At 44.2% G+C, this 20,662-nt stretch overlaps 1 protein-coding gene across 2 annotated transcripts in view; it reads right to left on the reverse strand.

Moving 5' to 3' along the window:
* Positions 1 to 20,662, reverse strand: part of LOC143975811 (E3 ubiquitin/ISG15 ligase TRIM25-like) — a 57,751-nt gene that overhangs the window by 12,670 nt on the left and 24,419 nt on the right. Inside the window, exon 1 of one of the 2 annotated variants that reach the window (XM_077478362.1) lies at positions 2,243 to 2,304. The exons of the other annotated variant lie outside the window; for it this stretch is intronic. The gene's annotated coding sequence lies outside the window, so the exon portion shown is untranslated. Of the gene's footprint in view, positions 1 to 2,242; positions 2,305 to 20,662 lie in introns of those variants that run through there. 2 annotated transcript variants of the gene reach the window in all.

Consider the following 20,662-nt stretch of genomic DNA (forward strand, 5'->3'; position numbering starts at 1 on the left):
AGGACACACTTAAACCCTTCATTGCCCCCCTAGTGTTTAACCCCTTCCCTGCCAGTGTCATTTACACAGTAATCTGTGCATTTGTATAGCACCGATCGCTGTATTGATGCCAATGGTCCCAAAAATATCTCAAAATTGTCCGATGTGTCTGCCATAATGTCGCAGTCACGATTAATAAAAAAAAAAAAAAAAAAAATCGCAGATGGCCGCCATTACCAATAAATAAAAAAATCATAAAAATGCTATAAAACGATCCCCTATTTTGTAGACACTATAACTTTTGCGCAAACTAATCGATATACGCTTATTGTGATTTTATTTTAACAAAAATATGTAGAAGAATACGTATCGGCCTAAACTGAGAAAGACATTTTTTTTTAATATATATTTTTTGGGGATATTTATTAAAGCAAAATATTAAAAATATTGCTTTTTATTTCAAAATTGTCGCTTTTTTTTTTTTTTTTTTTCTATAACGCAAAAAATAAAAACTGCAGAGGCGACCAAATACCACCAAAAGAAAAAAAAGGACGTCAATTTTGTTTGGGTGCAACATCGCACGCCCGCGCAATTGTCATTTCAACTGTCGCAGTCACGAATCACAAAAAAATGGCCCGGTCATTCAGCAGCCAAATCTTCCAGGGCTGAAGTGGTTAAGTAGGATTGGGATATGGTGGGTTCCCACAGATATCATTGTTCTCAACGCGTTTCGCGGAGTTCTATCGCTTCATCGGGAGATTATGCAGGACCCAAGCCTAGCCGGAGTTAAAGATGAGTGCTATAAAAATGCCACTGATTGCTGTAAAAATGCCACTGGCAGGGAAGGGGTTGACACTAGGGGGGCGATCAAGGGATTAATTGTGTTCCCTGTGCGTGTTCTAACTGTAGCGGGAGGGGACTGACTATAGGAAATGACGGATCGTGGTTCCTAGCTATTAGGAACACACGATCTGTCACTCCTCTCAGAACAGAAAAGGGATCTGTATGTTTACACCCACACTTCCGTGTTCTGTCCCTCGTGCTCATTATCACTTGGTTCCCACAGATATCATTGTTCTCAACGCGTTTCTATCGCTTCATCGGGAGAATATGCTGGACACAAGCCTAGCCGGAGTCAAAGATGAGTGCTATAAAAATGCCACTGATTGCTGTAAAAATTCCACTGGCAGGGAAGGGGTTGACACTAGGGGGGCGATCAAGGGATTAATTGTGTTCCCTGTGTGTGTTCTAACTGACTGTCGGAGGCCCGGGCGCGATGTTATGACGTCACGTCCGGGCCGTGGATGTAAACGTAGCCGCGATCGCGGCCGGTAAGCATGAGATTGTGCATTTTTTTTTCTCGATCTCATGCTTTCCAGCCTGGAGGAGAGATGTGGGGTCTTTTTGACCCCGCATCTCTCCATAAAGAGGACCTGTCACACACCATTTGTATTACAAGGGATGTTTACATTTCTTGTAATAGGAATAAAAGTGTTAAAAAAATCCAAAAATTAAAAGAAAGTATAAAAAAAATAAAAAAAAATAAAGTAAAATAAAAAAAAAAATGAAAAAAAAAATAATAATTTAAAATGCCCCTGTCCCCGGTAGCTCGCGCACAGAAGCGAACGCACACGTTAGTCCCGCCCACATATGTAAATGCTGTGAGGTATCGCCGCGTGCGTTAGAGCGCGAGCAACAATTCTAGCACTAGACCTCCTCTGTAACTCTCAACATGTAACCTGTAAAAAAAAAAAAAAAATGAAAGCGTTGCCTATGGAGATTTTAAATTTTTTTTTTTGGCGCCATTCCACGAGCGGGCGCAATTTTACTGGGCGTAACATCATTTTTTGCATTATACAAAAAAATTGGGCTAACTTTACTGTTTTGTTATTTTTTTTAAATCATGAAACGTTTGAAAAAATTGTTGCGAAAATACTGTGTGGGGTAAAAAGTTGCAACGACCGCCATTTTATTCCCTAGGGTGTCTGCTAAAATATATATATATATATAATATTTGGGGGGTTCGGAGTAATTTTCTAGAGCAAAAAAATTGAGATTTTTACATGTAGGAGAGAAGTGCCCCCGTATGGAAGTGGTTAAATAAATTGCTGGGTCTTGAAAGTTATATAAATGTACTCTACGTGACTACAACATAGACACAACTAAGAGCACAAAAATGTAAAAAAAAGAAAAAGAAAGAAAGTATAATCATTGTATACATTTGTATCTTTTACAACATTTTATACAAGCAGTGAACACGTACCTCCGGAGGACGGGTCACACCACGGAGAGCGAATTCCTTCCTGGCAATTGTAAATAGAAGAAAAGGCGCGCGGGTTTGAAGGGGGGAGGAGATTCGGAGAACGAGACGTACCGAGGAGGGAGGGGAGGGAGAGGTGACCAGCAATAGAGGAGAGACGTACACATAGTAATACATGGAGGAGAGATGTGTACACATAGTAATACATGGAGGAGAGATGTGTACACATAGTAATACATGGAGGAGAGACGTGTACACATAGTAATACATAGAGGAGAGATGTGTACACATAGTAATACATGGAGGAGAGACGTGTACACATAGTAGTACATAGAGGAGAGATGTGTACACATAGTAATACATGGAGGAGAGACGTGTACACATAGTAGTACATAAAGGAGAGATGTGTACACATAGTAATACATGGAGGAGAGATGTGTACACATAGTAATACATGGAGGAGAGATGTGTACACATAGTAATACATGGATGAGAGATGTGTACACATAGTAATACATGGAGGAGAGATGTGTACACATAGTAGTACATAGAGGAGAGATGTGTACACATAGTAGTACATGGAGGAGAGATGTGTACACATAGTAATACATAGAGGAGAGATGTGTACACATAGTAGTACATAGAGGAGAGATGTGTACACATAGTAGTACATGGAGGAGAGATGTGTACACATAGTAATACATGGAGGAGAGATGTGTACACATAGTAGTATATAGAGGAGAGATGTGTACACATAGTAGTACATAGAGAAGAGATGTGTACACATAGTAATACATGGAGGAGAGACGTGTACACATAGTAATACATGGAGGAGAGATGTGTACACATAGTAGTATATAGAGGAGAGATGTGTACACATAGTAGTACATAGAGAAGAGATGTGTACACATAGTAATACATGGAGGAGAGACGTGTACACATAGTAGTACATAGATGAGAGATGTGTACACATAGTAGTACATAGAGGAGAGATGTGTACACATAGTAATACATGGAGGAGAGACGTGTACACATAGTAGTACATGGAGGAGAGATGTGTACACATAGTAGTACATAGAGGAGAGATGTGTACACATAGTAGTACATAGAGAAGAGATGTGTACACATAGTAATACATAGAGAAGAGATGTGTACACATAGTAATACATAGAGGAGAGATGTGTACACATAGTAGTATATAGAGGAGAGATGTGTACACATAGTAATACATAGAGGAGAGATGTGTACACATAGTAGTACATAGAGGAGAGATGTGTTCACATAGTAGTACATGGAGGAGAGATGTGTACACATAGTAATACATAGAGGAGAGATGTGTACACATAGTAATACATGGAGGAGAGATGTGTACACATAGTAGTATATAGAGGAGAGATGTGTACACATAGTAATACATGGAGGAGAGACATGTACACATAGTAGTACATAGAGGAGAGATGTGTACACATAGTAGTACATAGAGAAGAGATGTGTACACATAGTAATACATGGAGGAGAGACGTGTACACATAGTAGTACATAGAGGAGAGATGTGTACACATAGTAGTATATAGAGGAGAGATGTGTACACATAGTAATACATGGAGGAGAGATGTGCACACATAGTAGTATATAGAGGAGAGATGTGTACACATAGTAATACATGGAGGAGAGACGTGTACACATAGTAATACATAGAGGAGAGATGTGTACACATAGTAGTATATAGAGGAGAGATGTGTACACATAGTAATACATGGAGGAGAGATGTGTACACATAGTAGTATATAGAGGAGAGATGTGTACACATAGTAATACATGGAGGAGAGACGTGTACACATAGTAGTACATAGAGGAGAGATGTGTACACATAGTAATACATGGAGGAGAGACGTGTACACATAGTAGTACATAAAGGAGAGATGTGTACACATAGTAATACATGGAGGAGAGATGTGTACACATAGTAATACATGGAGGAGAGATGTGTACACATAGTAATACATGGATGAGAGATGTGTACACATAGTAATACATGGAGGAGAGATGTGTACACATAGTAGTACATAGAGGAGAGATGTGTACACATAGTAGTACATGGAGGAGAGATGTGTACACATAGTAATACATAGAGGAGAGATGTGTACACATAGTAGTACATAGAGGAGAGATGTGTACACATAGTAGTACATGGAGGAGAGATGTGTACACATAGTAATACATGGAGGAGAGATGTGTACACATAGTAGTACATAGATGAGAGATGTGTACACATAGTAGTACATAGAGGAGAGATGTGTACACATAGTAGTACATAGAGAAGAGATGTGTACACATAGTAATACATGGAGGAGAGACGTGTACACATAGTAGTACATAGAGGAGAGATGTGTACACATAGTAGTACATAGAGGAGAGATGTGTACACATAGTAGTACATAGAGAAGAGATGTGTACACATAGTAATACATAGAGAAGAGATGTGTACACATAGTAATACATAGAGGAGAGATGTGTACACATAGTAGTATATAGAGGAGAGATGTGTACACATAGTAATACATAGAGGAGAGATGTGTACACATAGTAGTACATAGAGGAGAGATGTGTTCACATAGTAGTACATGGAGGAGAGATGTGTACACATAGTAATACATAGAGGAGAGATGTGTACACATAGTAATACATGGAGGAGAGATGTGTACACATAGTAGTATATAGAGGAGAGATGTGTACACATAGTAATACATGGAGGAGAGACATGTACACATAGTAGTACATAGAGGAGAGATGTGTACACATAGTAGTACATAGAGAAGAGATGTGTACACATAGTAATACATGGAGGAGAGACGTGTACACATAGTAGTACATAGAGGAGAGATGTGTACACATAGTAGTATATAGAGGAGAGATGTGTACACATAGTAATACATGGAGGAGAGATGTGTACACATAGTAGTATATAGAGGAGAGATGTGTACACATAGTAGTATATAGAGGAGAGATGTGTACACATAGTAATACATGGAGGAGAGATGTGTACACATAGTAGTATATAGAGGAGAGATGTGTACACATAGTAATACATGGAGGAGAGACGTGTACACATAGTAGTACATAGAGGAGAGATGTGTACACATAGTAGTACATAGAGAAGAGATGTGTACACATAGTAATACATAGAGGAGAGATGTGTACACATAGTAGTACATAGAGGAAAGATGTGTACACATAGTAGTACATAGAGGAAAGATGTGTACACATAGTAGTACATGGAGGAGAGATGTGTACACATAGTAATACATAGAGGAGAGATGTGTACACATAGTAATACATAGAGGAGAGATGTGTACACATAGTAGTACATGGAGGAGAGATGTGTACACATAGTAATACATAGAGGAGAGATATGTACACATAGTAATACATGGAGGAGAGATGTGTACACATAGTAATACATAGAGGAGAGATGTGTACACATAGTAATACATAGAGGAGAGATGTGTACACATAGTAATACATGGAGGAGAGATGTGTACACATAGTAGTATATAGAGGAGAGATGTGTACACATAGTAATACATGGAGGAGAGACGTGTACACATAGTAGTACATAGAGGAGAGATGTGTACACATAGTAGTACATAGAGAAGAGATGTGTACACATAGTAATACATAGAGGAGAGATGTGTACACATAGTAGTACATAGAGGAAAGATGTGTACACATAGTAGTACATAGAGGAGAGATGTGTACACATAGTAATACATAGAGGAGAGATGTGTACACATAGTAATACATGGAGGAGAGACGTGTACACATAGTAGTACATAGAGGAGAGACGTGTACACATAGTAGTACATAGAGGAGAGATGTGTACACATAGTAGTAAATAGAGGAGAGATGTGTACACATAGTAATACATAGAGGAGAGATGTGTACATATAGTAATACATGGAGGAGAGATGTGTACACATAGTAGTACATGGAGGAGAGATGTGTACACATAGTAGTACATAGAGGAGAGATGTGTACACATAGTAGTACATGGAGGAGAGATGTGTACACATAGTAGTACATAGAGGAGAGATGTGTACACATAGTAATACATGGAGGAGAGACGTGTACACATAGTAGTACATGGAGGAGAGATGTGTACACATAGTAGTACATGGAGGAGAGATGTGTACACATAGTAGTACATAGAGGAGAGATGTGTACACATAGTAATACATGGAGGAGAGATGTGTACACATAGTAGTACATAGAGGAGAGATGTGTACACATAGTAGTACATGGAGGAGAGATGTGTACACATAGTAATACATGGAGGAGAGACGTGTACACATAGTAGTACATGGAGGAGAGATGTGTACACATAGTAGTACATGGAGGAGAGATGTGTACACATAGTAATACATGGAGGAGAGACGTGTACACATAGTAGTACATAGAGGAGAGATGTGTACACATAGTAGTACATAGAGGAGAGATGTGTACACATAGTAGTACATAGAGAAGAGATGTGTACACATAGTAATACATAGAGAAGAGATGTGTACACATAGTAATACATGGAGGAGAGATGTGTACACATAGTAGTATATAGAGGAGAGATGTGTACACATAGTAGTACATAGAGGAGAGATGTGTACACATAGTAGTACATAGAGGAAAGATGTGTACACATAGTAGTACATAGAGGAGAGATGTGTACACATAGTAATACATAGAGGAGAGATGTGTACACATAGTAATACATGGAGGAGAGACGTGTACACATAGTAGTACATAGAGGAGAGACGTGTACACATAGTAGTACATAGAGGAGAGATGTGTACACATAGTAGTACATAGAGGAGAGATGTGTACACATAGTAATACATAGAGGAGAGATGTGTACATATAGTAATACATGGAGGAGAGATGTGTACACATAGTAGTACATGGAGGAGAGATGTGTACACATAGTAGTACATAGAGGAGAGATGTGTACACATAGTAGTACATGGAGGAGAGATGTGTACACATAGTAGTACATAGAGGAGAGATGTGTACACATAGTAATACATGGAGGAGAGACGTGTACACATAGTAGTACATGGAGGAGAGATGTGTACACATAGTAGTACATGGAGGAGAGATGTGTACACATAGTAGTACATAGAGGAGAGATGTGTACACATAGTAATACATGGAGGAGAGATGTGTACACATAGTAGTACATAGAGGAGAGATGTGTACACATAGTAGTACATGGAGGAGAGATGTGTACACATAGTAATACATGGAGGAGAGACGTGTACACATAGTAGTACATGGAGGAGAGATGTGTACACATAGTAGTACATAGAGGAGAGATGTGTACACATAGTAGTACATGGAGGAGAGATGTGTACACATAGTAGTACATAGAGGAGAGATGTGTACACATAGTAATACATGGAGGAGAGACGTGTACACATAGTAGTACATGGAGGAGAGATGTGTACACATAGTAGTACATGGAGGAGAGATGTGTACACATAGTAGTACATAGAGGAGAGATGTGTACACATAGTAATACATGGAGGAGAGATGTGTACACATAGTAGTACATAGAGGAGAGATGTGTACACATAGTAGTACATGGAGGAGAGATGTGTACACATAGTAATACATGGAGGAGAGACGTGTACACATAGTAGTACATGGAGGAGAGATGTGTACACATAGTAGTACATGGAGGAGAGATGTGTACACATAGTAATACATGGAGGAGAGACGTGTACACATAGTAATACATAGAGAAGAGATGTGTACACATAGTAATACATAGAGAAGAGATGTGTACACATAGTAATACATAGAGGAGAGATGTGTACACATAGTAGTATATAGAGGAGAGATGTGTACACATAGTAATACATAGAGGAGAGATGTGTACACATAGTAGTACATAGAGGAGAGATGTGTTCACATAGTAGTACATGGAGGAGAGATGTGTACACATAGTAATACATAGAGGAGAGATGTGTACACATAGTAATACATGGAGGAGAGATGTGTACACATAGTAGTATATAGAGGAGAGATGTGTACACATAGTAATACATGGAGGAGAGACATGTACACATAGTAGTACATAGAGAAGAGATGTGTACACATAGTAATACATGGAGGAGAGACGTGTACACATAGTAGTACATAGAGGAGAGATGTGTACACATAGTAGTATATAGAGGAGAGATGTGTACACATAGTAATACATGGAGGAGAGATGTGTACACATAGTAGTATATAGAGGAGAGATGTGTACACATAGTAATACATGGAGGAGAGACGTGTACACATAGTAATACATAGAGGAGAGATGTGTACACATAGTAGTATATAGAGGAGAGATGTGTACACATAGTAATACATGGAGGAGAGATGTGTACACATAGTAGTATATAGAGGAGAGATGTGTACACATAGTAATACATGGAGGAGAGACGTGTACACATAGTAGTACATAGAGGAGAGATGTGTACACATAGTAATACATAGAGGAGAGATGTGTACACATAGTAGTACATAGAGGAGAGATGTGTACACATAGTAATACATAGAGGAGAGATGTGTACACATAGTAGTACATAGAGGAGAGATGTGTACACATAGTAATACATGGAGGAGAGACGTGTACACATAGTAGTACATAGAGGAGAGATGTGTACACATAGTAATACATAGAGGAGAGATGTGTACACATAGTAGTACATAGAGGAAAGATGTGTACACATAGTAGTACATGGAGGAGAGATGTGTACACATAGTAATACATAGAGGAGAGATGTGTACACATAGTAATACATAGAGGAGAGATGTGTACACATAGTAATACATAGAGGAGAGATATGTACACATAGTAATACATGGAGGAGAGATGTGTACACATAGTAATACATAGAGGAGAGATGTGTACACATAGTAATACATAGAGGAGAGATGTGTACACATAGTAATACATGGAGGAGAGATGTGTACACATAGTAGTATATAGAGGAGAGATGTGTACACATAGTAATACATGGAGGAGAGACGTGTACACATAGTAGTACATAGAGGAGAGATGTGTACACATTATTATTATTATTATTATTCAGGATTTATATAGCGCCAACAGTTTGCGCAGCGCTTTACAATATGAGGGCAGACAGTACACTTACAATACGAATCGATACAGGAGGGATCAGAGGGCCCTGCTCGTTAGAGCTTACAATCTAGAAGGGAGGGTCAAGTTGAAACAAAAGGTTTTAACTGTGGGGGGATGAGCTGATGGAGAAAATGAAAATACAGTTAGGTGGGGGTAGGGTAGGCTTCTCTGAAGAGAAGTGTTTTCAGGGATCGTCTAAAAGCTAATAAAGTAGGAGATAAGCGGACAGATTGGGGTAGGGCATTCCATAGGATTGGGGAGGCTTTGGAAAAGTCCTGGAGGCGAGTATGGGAGGAGGTGATGAGGGAGCTAGAGAGCAGGAGGTCTTGAGAGGAACGAAGAGGACGAGTAGGTTGGTATTTAGAGACTAAGCCAGTGATGTAGCTGGGGGCAGAGTTGTGGATGGCTTTGTATGTAATTGTTAGTATTTTGAATTTAATTCTTTGGCTGAGCGGGAGCCAGTGGAGGGATTGACAGAGAGGGGTAGCAGACACCGAGCGATTGGTAAGGTGGATGAGTCTGGCAGCGGCATTCATAATGGATTGAAGAGGTGCTAGACTATGTAGAGGTAAGCCAATGAGGAGGGAGTTGCAGTAGTCAAGGCGAGAGATGACCAGCGAGTGAATTAAGAGCTTTGTTGTCTCATTGGTTAGAAAGGGGCATATTTTGGAGATGTTGCGGAGGTTGAGGCGGCAAGATTTGGACAGTGATTGGATGTGTTGCTTGAAGGAGAGTTCAGAGTCCAAGACTACACCTAGAATCTTGGCATGAGGGGATGGGCTTATGGTTGTGCCATCAATTTTGACAGTGAGATCAGGGGAAGGGGCATATGGGGGAGGAAAAATTATAAGTTCGGTTTTTGATAGATTGATTTTGAGGAAGTGGTGTGACATCCAGACTGATATTTCTGATAGTAAATTAGTGATACGTGAGGAGACAGAAGGAGTGAGCTGAGGGGTAGAGAGATAGATTTGGGTGTCGTCAGCATAGAGGTGGTATTGGAAGCCATGGGAGGCTATCAGTTGACCCAGAGAGGAGGTATAGATTGAAAATAGGAGTGGTCCAAGGACAGAACCTTGGGGGACCCCAACAGAGAAAGGAAGAGGAGAGGAGGAAGTAGAGTTGTAAGAAACGCTAAAGGTGCGGTTGGATAAGTAGGAAGAGAACCATTGTAGAGTACGGTCACAGAGACCAAAGGTGTGGAGTTTTTTGAGAAGGAGGGGGTGGTCAACTGTATCAAAGGCAGCAGAGAGGTCCAGGAGGAGGAGTACAGAATAATGTCGATTGGTTTTGGCCGTTAGTAGATCGTTTGTTAGTTTTAGGAGAGCAGTTTCTGTGGAGTGTTGGGGACGAAATCCAGACTGAAGGGGATCAAGAAGGCCATTATCAGCGAGGTGGTCACTCAGTCGGTTGTAGACCAGACGTTCGAGTAGTTTGGATAAAAAGGGGAGCAAGGAGATGGGGCGTAGGTTGTTAAGATTGGATGGGTCCAGTGAGGGTTTTTTAAGTATGGGTTTGACAAGTGCATGTTTTAGAGAGTTGGGGAAGATGCCAGAAGAGAGTGAGAGATTGAAGATGTGAGTTAGAGAGTGTAGCATAGAGTCAGAGGGTGAATGTAGCATTTGCGAGGGAACAGGATCCAGAGGGCAGGTGGTAAGGTGGACATTACCAAGTAGTTTAGCAACTTCGTCTATAGTGGTGGGGTTGAAAGAGGGAAGTAATAGTAGTACATAGAGAAGAGATGTGTACACATAGTAATACATAGAGGAGAGATGTGTACACATAGTAGTACATAGAGGAAAGATGTGTACACATAGTAGTACATAGAGGAGAGATGTGTACACATAGTAATACATAGAGGAGAGATGTGTACACATAGTAATACATGGAGGAGAGACGTGTACACATAGTAGTACATAGAGGAGAGACGTGTACACATAGTAGTACATAGAGGAGAGATGTGTACACATAGTAGTACATAGAGGAGAGATGTGTACACATAGTAATACATAGAGGAGAGATGTGTACATATAGTAATACATGGAGGAGAGATGTGTACACATAGTAGTACATGGAGGAGAGATGTGTACACATAGTAGTACATAGAGGAGAGATGTGTACACATAGTAGTACATGGAGGAGAGATGTGTACACATAGTAGTACATAGAGGAGAGATGTGTACACATAGTAATACATGGAGGAGAGACGTGTACACATAGTAGTAAATGGAGGAGAGATCTCTCCTCCATGTATTACTATGTGTACACATAGTAGTACATAGAGGAGAGATGTGTACACATAGTAGTACATGGAGGAGAGATGTGTACACATAGTAATACATGGAGGAGAGATGTGTACACATAGTAGTACATAGAGGAGAGATGTGTACACATAGTAGTACATGGAGGAGAGATGTGTACACATAGTAGTACATAGAGGAGAGATGTGTACACATAGTAATACATGGAGGAGAGATGTGTACACATAGTAGTACATGGAGGAGAGATGTGTACACATAGTAATACATGGAGGAGAGATGTGTACACATAGTAGTACATAGAGGAGAGATGTGTACACATAGTAGTACATGGAGGAGAGATGTGTACACATAGTATTCACCGCAAGGAACAGAACAAAAGAGAAGAAAAAGAAGAGATCTCTCCACACATTTAAAAAAGTAATAATTATACATGAAAGAATAATTATGTATGAGAATATACAATTAACTTTTAACTGTGTTTGGCTGGAGGGAAGACATATACCGTATATACAAACACACAGGATCTCACAAAAGTAAGTACACCCCTCACATTTTTGTAAATCTTTTCATGTGACAACACTGAAGAAATGACACTTGTCTACAATGTAAAGTAGTGAGTGTACAGCTTGTATAACAGTGTAAATTTCCCGTCCCCTCAAAATAACTCAACACACAGCCATTAATGTCTAAACCGCTGGCAACAAAAGTGAGTACACCCCTAAGTGAAAATGTCCAAATTGGGCCCAAAGTGTCAATATTTTGTGTGGCCGCCATTATTTTCCAGCACTGCCTTCACCCTCTTGGGCATGGAGGTCACCAGAGCTTCACAGGTCACCACTGGAGTCCTCTTCCCCTCCCCCATGATGACATCACGGAGCTGGTGGATGTTGGAGACCTTGTGCTCCTCCACCTTCCGTTTGAGGATGTCCCACAGATGATCAATAGGGTTTAGGTCTGGAGACATGCTTGGCCAGTCCATCACCTTTACTCTCAGCTTCTTTATCAAGGCAGTGGTGGTGTTGGAGGTGTGTTTGGGGTGGTTATCATGTTGGAATACTGCCCGGCAGCCCAGTCTCTGAAGGGAGGGGATCATGCTCTGCTTCAGTATGTCACAGTACATGTTGGCATTCATGGTCTCCTCAATGATCTGTAACCCCCCAGTGCCGGCAGCACTCATGCAGCCCCAGACCATGACACCCCCACCACCATGCCTGACTCTAGACAAGACACACTTGTCTTTGTCCTCCTCACCTGGTTGCCCCCACACACGCTTGACACCATCTGACACCAAATACGTTTATCTTGGTCTCATCAGACCACAGGACATGGTTCCAGTAATCCATCTCCTTAGTCTGCTTGTCTTCAGCAAACTGTTTGCGGTTTTTCTTGTGCATCATCTTTAGAAGAGGCTTCCTTCTGGGATGACAGCCATGCAAACCAATTTGATGCAGTGTGCGGCGTATGGTCTGAGCACTGACAGGCTGACCCCCCCACCCCTACAATCTCTGCAGCAATGCTGGCAGCACTCATACGTCTATTTCCCAAAGACAACCTCTGGATATGACGCTGAGCACGTGACCTCAACTTCTTTGGTGGACCATGGCGAGGCCTGTTCTGAGTGGAACCTGTCCTGTTATACCGCTGTATGGTCTTGGCCACCGTGCTGCAGCTCAGTTTCAGGGTCTTGGCAATCTTCTTATAGTCTAGGCCAGTGATGGTGAACCTTGGCACCCCAGATGTTTTGGAACTACATTTCCCATGATGCTCTGGCACTCTGCAGTGTACTGGAGCATCATGGGAAATGTAGTTCCAAAACATCTGGAGTGTCAAGGTTTGCCATCACTGGTCTAGGCCATGTTTATGTAGAGCAACAATTATTATTTTTTCAGATCCTCTGAGAGCTCTTTGCCATGAGGTGCCATGTTGAGCTTCCAGTGACCAGTATGAGAGAGTGAGATCGATAACACCAAATTTAACACACCTGCTCCCCATTCACACCTGAGACCTTGTAACACTAACGAGTCACATGATACTGGGGGAGGGAAAATGGCTAATTGGGCCCAATTTGGACATTTTCACTTCGGGGTGTACTGACTTCTGTTGCCAGAGGTTTAGACATTAATGGCTGTGTGTTGAGTTATTTTGAGGGGACAGGAAATTTACACTGTTATACAAGCTGTACACTCACTACTTTACATTGTAGACAAGTGTCTATATCAGGGCCGTCTTTAAGGCAGGGTAAAAGGGGCAGCTGCCCTGGGCCCTGTCATTGTTGTGGGGCCCAAAGCAGCTGCCTCATACTTGCCAACTATCCCAGTTTACATTCCCTTGTCCCTTGAGGTTTTAGTCCTGTTGTTGTGTACAGATGACTCACCCGCAGACCCTGTGTTTACATGTAAATACTGGCATGCATATGTAAATAGCAGTGACATGCATGTGTAAATAGCTGAGGCCAACGGCATTGATATGTAAATAAGGCAGCATTCATATGTATATCATGCCCCCTGCAGTGAGGAGATGATGTACTGTAACCTACAGCAACCAGTGAGCAGTATTACTGTACAGTAATCTCTAGCAGCCAATCAACAAGCCAAAATCATGTGCTGTAACCTCTAGCAACTAATCAGTGAGCGTTAAGGAGTGCTGTAACCTCTAGCAACCAGTCAGTAAGCAGTAATGATATGCTGTAACCTCTGGCAACCAATCGCAATCGCTGCTTGATCTGATACAGTAAACTGATTTTAAGTCTAGCTGCTATTTATTGTATGTCTCAGAGCAGGTGGAGAGCGAAATTGAATGGCGGGAGGGGGGCCCTAAGCAAATTTTTGCCCAGGGCCCAATCAATATTAAAGACGGCCCTGGTCTATATATATATATACAGTGCTGTGCAGAATGCTTTGGACGGGTGCGATGTAATGCTGTAAATGAAGAATGCTTGAAGAAACGGGAGTGTTGAGCCCGTGCCGACCGGCTCCTGTACATATACGGTGGCAGGTTGGCTCATCGGCTTATATGTATGGCGGCTCCTTTAAGAGGAGGACCCGAAGCACATGGCCGGCAGGCGCAATAGCCACTGAACATTGGCGTCGCTATGGAAGGTGCGCGTGGGGGGAGGGGGGACCACACCCGGGTGACCCTCGCCAGAGCGGTGACACTAGGAAGCAGTTGTAGTGGGTGCCGGTGAGCCCCCCCCCCCATCGGTAAAGTGGTGACAGCGGGATATTTGGCAGAGAACTGAGCAGCGCTGTGACAGGGGAGAGGCGCACTGAGCACTGTCCTTGTACAGTGGTGTGAAAAAGTGTTTGCCCCCCTTCCTCATTTCCTGTTCCTTTGCATGTTTGTCACACTTAAGTGTTTCGGAACATCAAACCAATTTAAACAATAGTCAAGGACAACACAAGTAAACACAAAATGCAATTTGTAAATGAAGGTGTTTATTATTAAAGGTGAAAAAAAATCCAAACCATCATGGCCCTGTGTGAAAAAGTGATTGCCCCCTAAACCTAATAACTGGTTGGGCCACCCTTAGCAGCAACAACTGCAACCAAGTGTTTGCGATAACGTGCAATGAGGCTTTTACAGCGTCCTGGAGGAATTTTGGTCCACTCATCTTTGCAGAATTGTCCTAATTCAGTTACATTAGAGGGTTTTCGAGCATGAACGGCCTTTTTAAGGTCATACCACAACATCTCAATAGGATTCAGGTCAGGACTTTGGCTAGGCCCCTCCAAAGTCTTCATTTTGTTTTTCTTCAGCCATTCGGTGGTGGACTTGCTGGTGTGTTTAGGATCATTGTCCTGCTGCAGAACCCAAGTTGGTTTCAGCTTGAGTACACGAACAGATGGTCGGACATTCTCCTTCAGGATCTCTTGGTAGACAGCAGAATTCATAGTTCCTTTTATCACGGCAAGTCTTCCAGGTCCTGTTGTAGCAGTTGTTGCTGCTAAGGGTGGCCCAACCAGTTATTAGGTTTAGGGGGCAATCACTTTTTCACACAGGGCCATGATGGTTTGGATTTTTTTTTTCACCTTTAATAATAAACACCTTCATTTTCAAATTGCATTTTGTGTTTACTTGTGTTGTCCTTGACTATTGTTTAAATTGGTTTGATGTTCCGAAACACTTAAGTGTGACAAACATGCAAAGGAACAGGAAATGAGGAAGGGGGCAAACACTTTTTCACACCACTGTATGTCCCTCGCTCACTTCCCCCCCACCCATTTTTTTTCTCCTGCCATCCAAACAGGAGAAGGGAGAGCAGCTATAATATGGTTCACCGCTTTGCCACCCAGCTTCCTGCCCGCACCGTTTCTCTCCCCATTGGCCACGGCGGTACTGGCGGAGCATCATGGAAGATTGGCCGTGCTCTGCTGAAAACTCCAAATTAGCGGTCCCAGTGTTGTCTGCAGATAGCAGGCTACAGCACCCAGCATGCACTCTGCTGGGGGGAGAGAGAGAGCCTGGGACATGGGAAAAGGGAAAGGGAGTGAGTGCTACAGGAAAAGGGACTGTGCTGGGGGAAGCCAGAGAGGGAGTCACCCTGCACCCGCACCACTGCACCCGCACCACTGCACCCGCACCACTGCACCCGCACCACTGTACCTGCACCACGATACCCACACCACCAGAGAGGGAGCCACGCTGTGCCCACATTACTGTACCCGCACCACGATACCCACACCACCAGAGAGGGAACCACGCTGTGCCCACATTACTGTACCCGCACCACGATACCCACACCACCAGAGAGGGAGCCACGCTGTACCTGAACCGCTGTACCCACATCACTGTACCTGCACCACTGTAACAGCACCACTGTACCTGAACCACTGTACCCGCATCACTGTACCTGCACCACTGTAACCGCACCACTGTACCCGCACCACTGTACCTGCACCACTGTACCCACATTACTGTACCCGCACCACTGTACCTGCATCACGATACCCGCACCACCAGAGAGGGAGCCACACTGTACCACCATTGTACCCACACCACCAGAGAGGGAGTCACACTGTACCTGAACCACTGTACCCACATCACTGTACCTGCACCACTGTACCCGCACCACTGTACCTGCAGCACTGTACCCGCATTACTGTACCCGCACCACTGTACCCGCACCACTGTACCTGCATCACAATACCCACACCACCAGAGAGGGAGCCACACTGTACCACCATTGTACCCACTCCACCAGAGAGGGAGCCACACTGTACCACCATTGTACCCACTCCACCAGAGAGGGAGCCACACTGTACCACCATTGTACCAACACCACCAGAGAGGGAGTCACACTGTACCTGAACCACTGTACCCACACCACCAGAGAGGGAGTCACACTGTGCCCAAACCACTGTACCCACATCACTGTACCTGCACCACTGTAACCACACCACTGTACCCGCACCACTGTACCTGCACCACTGTACCCGCATCAATGTACCTGCATCACTATACCCGCACCACTGTACCTGCATCACTGTTCCTGCACCACTGTACCCGCACCACTGTACCCGCACCACTGTACCCGCACCACCAGAGAGGGAACCACACTGTACCCGCACCACCAGAGGAAGAAAGACTGAACCCCTGTCAGGGTACAGATGTGCTACACTATTGATCAGAGTCGGCCTGGGCAGCCCAGAGTGAGCGAACCTCCTGCCGGAGGGATCACTACTGTGGTCTCGCCAGGACTGGTAAGAGGGCCTGTTGGCCATTATCCATTACTGTTCCCAGGGACTAAACCATTAGGAAGTGTCTAACCTGCTATCCCCTAGGCCTTATGGCTGCCATAACGAGCTCCAAAGCCGGGCCTCCGGCCCGAAAATAGGGGAAGGGGGAGGGTGACACAAATTTTTACTGCACCAGGTCACACCAACCCTAGCGATGACTCTGCCGCCGGCCACCCGTGATCGCGGCAAAAGAGCCAGAACCACACAGATCCTCGTTCTGACGGGAGAGGAGACAGATCTGCTGTTTGCGGTAACTGTGAACAGCGATATGTCTCCTCCCCCAGTCAGTCCCACCACAGTTAGAAAGACTAACTAGGGAACACTGTTAACCCCTTGATCGCCCCCTAGTGTTAACCCCTCCCCCGCCAGTGACATTTACACAGTAATCAGTGAATTTTTATAGCACTGATCGCTGTGCAAATGTCAATGGTCGCAAAAATGTGTCAAAAATGTCACAGTCCCGCTAAAAATCACAGATCACCGCCGTAAAAAATAAATAAAATACCATAAATCTATCCCCTATTTTGTAGACACTATAACTTTTGGGCAAATTAATCAATATACGCTTATTGCAATTTTTTTTTACCAAAAAATATGTAGAAGAATAGATTTTGGCCTAAACTGATGAAGAAATTTGTTTTAACCACTTTCAGACCGGACCATTTTGCTGGCTTAAGGCAAGGCCAATTTTTGCAATTCGGCACTGCGTTGCTTTAACTGACAATTGCGCGGTCGTGCGACGTGGCTCCCAAACAAAATTGACGTCCCTTTTTTCCCACAAATAGAGCTTTCTTTTGGTGGTATTTGATCACCCCTGCGGTTTTTATTTTTTGCGCTATAAACAAAAATAGAGCGACAATTTTGAAAAAAACACATTATTTTTTACTTTTTGTTATAATAAATATCCCCCAAAAATATATAAAAAAAACATTTTTTTTCCTCAGTTTAGGCCGAATTTACGTATTCTTCTACATATTTTTGGTAAAAAAAATTACAATAAGCGATTATTGATTGGTTTGCGCAAAAGTTATAGCGTTTACAAAATAGGGATAGTTTTATGGCATTTTTATTAATAATTTTTTTTCTTTTACTAGTAATGGCGGCGATCAGCGATTTTTATTGTGACTGCGACATTATGGCGGACACATCGGACATTTTTGACACATTTTTGGGACCATTGTCATTTATACAGCAATCAGTGCTATATAAATGCACTGATTCCTGTGTAAACGGCACTGGCAGTGAAGGGGTTAACCAGGAGGTGGCAGTGTAGGGGGTTAAGTGTTCCTAGGGGCGTGTTACTAACTGTGGGGGGGCTTGGCTGTGTGTAAAGCCGCATACACACGGGCGGACTGTCTGGCCAACTTAGTCCGTGAGGCCGCGTACACACGGGCGGACTGTTCGCTCAACTTTGTCCGCTGAACAGTGTTTCAGCGGACAGTCCGCCCGTGTGTGGGGCTTCAGCGGACAGTTTCAGCGGACAGTTTGACGAACAAAGTTTTTCGGAAATTCCGAAAAACTGTCCGCTGAAACTTTGTTTGAGCGAACAGTCCGCCCGTGTGTAGGCCACTTTCGAAATGAGCCAACTGTTCCCGCTCGGAGGAAAGTCTGCTCATTACGAGCGCGCCTCCAGGTAGGCGGGGCCCGCGAAGGAGACTTCGCGGGCACCGCCGCCTGGTATGTACTTAAAGGGGGACCCCAACGCCGAAAAAATCGGCGTGGGGTTCCCCCCAAAGTCCACAACAGACCCTTGTCCGAGCACGCTACCCGGCCGGCCAGGAAAGGGGGGCGAGCGAGCGCGCCCCCCCTCCCGAGCCGTACCAGGCCGCGTGCCCTCAACATGGGGGGTGCCTTGGGGAAGGGGGGGCCGCGCGGCCCCCCCACCCCAAAGCACCTTGTCCCCATGTTGATGAGGACAAGGGCCTCTTCCCGACAACCCTGGCCGTTAGTTGTCGGGGTCTGCGGGCGGGGGGCTTATCGGAATCCGGGAGCCCCCTTTAATAAGGGGGCCCCCGGATACCGGCCCCCCACCCTATGTGAATGAGTATGGGGTACAATGTACCCCTACCCATTCACCTGTGAAATAAAGTACAAAAAAAACACAACACAGGGAAAAAATATTTTATTGCACAGCTCCGGGGGTCTTCCGTCTTCGGGGGTCTTCTCGCCGGACTCCTCTGCTATCTTCTTGTAGCTCTTTTGCTAGCGGAGGAGCCCGGCTTTCTTCCTCCCCGCCGCCGGCCTCTTCTCCCGACTTCGGGGGTCTTGTCCGCCTCTTCGGTTCTTCTGCCGGGCCACCGCGCCTTCTTGTAGCTCTTTTGCAGGCGGTGGCCCGGTCTTCTGTCGCCGCCGCCTTCCGTTCTTCATCTTCTTCGTCGTCTTCTTCTTCTTCTTCTTCTTCTTCTTCTCCAGGAGATGTTGACACGTCGCTCTCTCCGGCCGGAATGCCAGAGCCGCCCTGCGCTGCCACTTATATAGTGACAATGGGGCGGTGTCACATGGTATATGTCACATGGGTTGGTCACATGGGTTGATGTCACATGGGGACTATGACATCGTAAGGGGGCGGGGTCACCATGTGACCAACCCATGTGACATATACCATGTGACACCGCCCCATTGTCACTATATAAGTGGCAGCGCAGGGCGGCTCTGGCATTCCGGCCGGAGAGAGCGACGTGTCAACATCTCCTGGAGAAGAAGAAGAAGAAGAAGAAGAAGAAGAAGAAGAAGAAGACGAAGACGAAGACGAAGAACGGAAGGCGGCGGCGACAGAAGACCGGGCCACCGCCTGCAAAAGAGCTACAAGAAGGCGCGGTGGCCCGGCAGAAGAACCGAAGAGGGGGACAAGACCCCCGAAGTCGGGAGAAGAGGCCGGCGGCGGGAAGGAAGAAAGCCGGACTCCTCCGCTAGCAAAAGAGCTACAAGAAGATAGCGGAGGAGTCCGGCGAGAAGACCCCCGAAGACGGAAGACCCCCGGAGCTGTGCAATAAAATATTTTTTCCCTGTGTTGTGTTTTTTTTTGTACTTTATTTCACAGGTGAATGGGTAGGGGTACATTGTACCCCATACTCATTCACATAGGGTGGGGGGCCGGTATCCGGGGGCCCCCTTATTAAAGGGGGCTCCCGGATTCCGATAAGCCCCCCGCCCGCAGACCCCGACAACCAACGGCCAGGGTTGTCGGGAAGAGGCCCTTGTCCTCATCAACATGGGGACAAGGTGCTTTGGGGTGGGGGGGCCG

Source organism: Lithobates pipiens, unplaced genomic scaffold, assembly GCF_037356315.1.
Source record: "Lithobates pipiens isolate NorthernLeopardFrog02 unplaced genomic scaffold, aLitPip1_a1.2 Scaffold_13, whole genome shotgun sequence".
Lineage (NCBI taxonomy): Eukaryota > Metazoa > Chordata > Amphibia > Anura > Ranidae > Lithobates > Lithobates pipiens.